The sequence below is a fragment of the Chelonia mydas genome, chromosome 4, assembly GCF_015237465.2.
Source record: "Chelonia mydas isolate rCheMyd1 chromosome 4, rCheMyd1.pri.v2, whole genome shotgun sequence".
Classification (NCBI taxonomy): Eukaryota; Metazoa; Chordata; order Testudines; family Cheloniidae; genus Chelonia; species Chelonia mydas.
Window position 1 is genome coordinate 49,814,526 of NC_057852.1, and position 2,297 is coordinate 49,816,822.

Genomic DNA, 2,297 nt, shown 5'->3' on the forward strand with positions numbered 1-2,297 from the left:
TTAAAGGACAAGGAGCTGAAGGACGGGAGGAAGCCACAAAATAATTATTATCTGTAATGTACTCTGAGTCTTTAAATCTGATACTTAGTCAAATAAAATTAATAGAAAAGTATGAAAATGGACAGTACTTATAATGAACATGCTTGCTTCATTTAAAAAAAAAATCAAAGCTTCCTTTCTTCTCTTATAAATACCTGATAAAGATGCAGCACGTTAAGAAAAGTTGTGCTTTTATTATTATATAACATAAATTGTTCAGAGTAATTGGTTTATATGAAAAAATAACTATGGTGTTAAACAGGAATAAAATGTTGTTTTCATGAAACAAGAATTCATTTGAATATTCTTCCACAACTATTAATTTACGAGTAACTTCTGATCACATTACGCTTTCCATATTACATGAGGGGATGTGCTCTGGAAGACAAAAGGGATCTTTCTTCCTCAAAGGGCAGAATGAGAATGTTAATTTCATTTCCTTGAATACAAACCACTGTTGGTTTGGAGAGTTAACAAATCAAATCTAAAGTAAACAGGGCAGCTAAGGAAAGGCAAGCAAATGCTTTGCCAAAGACCTGTTTAGAATTTAATATGAATCCCAGGCCTGTGCTATCTATCTTTTCTTTGCCTGAATATATATATTAAAACTTTGTATCAAATAATAAGTGTTTGTCTTAGCTGTCTGTCTATAGCTGAAATATTTAATGACAAATGTGGTGGTGGTGGTTTCTTGATGCATTATGATTTTGTACTCACCATTGACACCTTCTCTAAACAAGGGGTGCAACTTAATGGACTAAAGCACATACATTTTGTGCCATTCAAATCTGCAATGACAAAGGGTTTACTGTTAAACACAGTGCTTCTGAACACGGTACTTCAAGTGAAGAGGGAATGAATTAACTTCAACAGGAGTGCCATTTGCATCTATTTAAAATGGGAAGTGATAGTACAAAGAATAAGAATTCTTACTTCCAAGATGTTATATTCTTGAGATTGGTGTTCAGGAGATAAGCCTGGAGGAGACATATCGTTGAGAATAAAGATTGATATATCATACTACTGATGTGTGTATATATACTGTGGCAATATCACAATATTTACTCTCTGTAATGTAATGATTCAGCTACTGGAGAGTGAAATACTTTCTCAGAACACACAACTGGGCCTAATTCTGTAGTGATTTATATCCACAAAAGTCACTAGGTATATCATTACTGAGAATGCCCAACAAAATGATGGCAATAATCAGTGAGTGAGGTAATTGAACCAAATTTCTTGCTGGAGACTGCTGGAAACGTTTGCTGTAAGCAACTCTGCCTTCAGAACTATTCATGACAAAATATGCATCATGGAAGAAAAATGTCACTGTCTTTTTTGGGTCATTTATACACAAATTAAGGCTGTTTTAAATTCAATGTTGTTTTTTTCCCTTTTCCAGTCTTAGGGAAAAGTTATATGTCCTAATTTTCATTTTGTCTTTCATGTTGATTAAATCCAAATGAGAATTAGAGAAAGATATATTGTGCAAATCACTTTAGCTAATCAAAAAATTACAACACTCAGGATTATATTGCTACTTCACCCAAAATGTATAAACTAAACATTCAATATACAGCTTTAATATTCCATTACCACCAAAGTCCTATATGATATTAAGTGACTAACTCCTAAGACTGTGTGGTCAGATTTTCAAGATTCTTAACAGCTGTTGGGTACTGAATCTGATGGTTTGGATCATAGAATATCAGGGTTGGAAGGGACCTCAGGAGGTCATCTAGTCCAACCCCCTGCTTAAAGCAGGACCAATCCCCAACTTTTGCCCCAGATCCCTAAATGGCCCCCTCAAGGATTGAATTCACAACCCTGGGTTTAGCAGGCCAATGCTCAAACCACTAAGCTATCCCTCCCACCCCATGCCTACAGCACCCAGTATTCCCAGGATGTCTCCCATCCAAGTACTAACCAGGCCCAACCCTGCTTAGCTTCCGAGATTGGGCATGTTCAAGGTGGTATGGCCGTTGACCCTCCCCCTCTCCAAAAAAGGTCCCCTCAAGGATTGAGCTCACAACCCTGGGTTTAGCGGGCTGATGCTCAAACCACTGAGCTATCCCTCTCACCTTACTACAAGCCTGTACCACCATGTCTTCATTACAGTTGCTACCAGTGCTAGTTACATTAAAGCTAACATAACTGTGCCTACTCATGCTGCAATCACACCTTCACTTGCAGCATAGACATACCCTAAGTATTTAAATGGGAGCTGAGCTCTCTTTAAAATCTGGCTGCAGTTGTGG

The 2,297-nt window shown here is 37.2% G+C and overlaps 1 pseudogene; it reads right to left on the bottom strand.

The window, feature by feature from the left end:
• Positions 1–1,917: 1,917 nt before the first annotated feature.
• Positions 1,918–2,026, bottom strand: LOC114020370 (annotated as a pseudogene).
• Between the last annotated feature and the right edge of the window lie 271 nt (positions 2,027–2,297).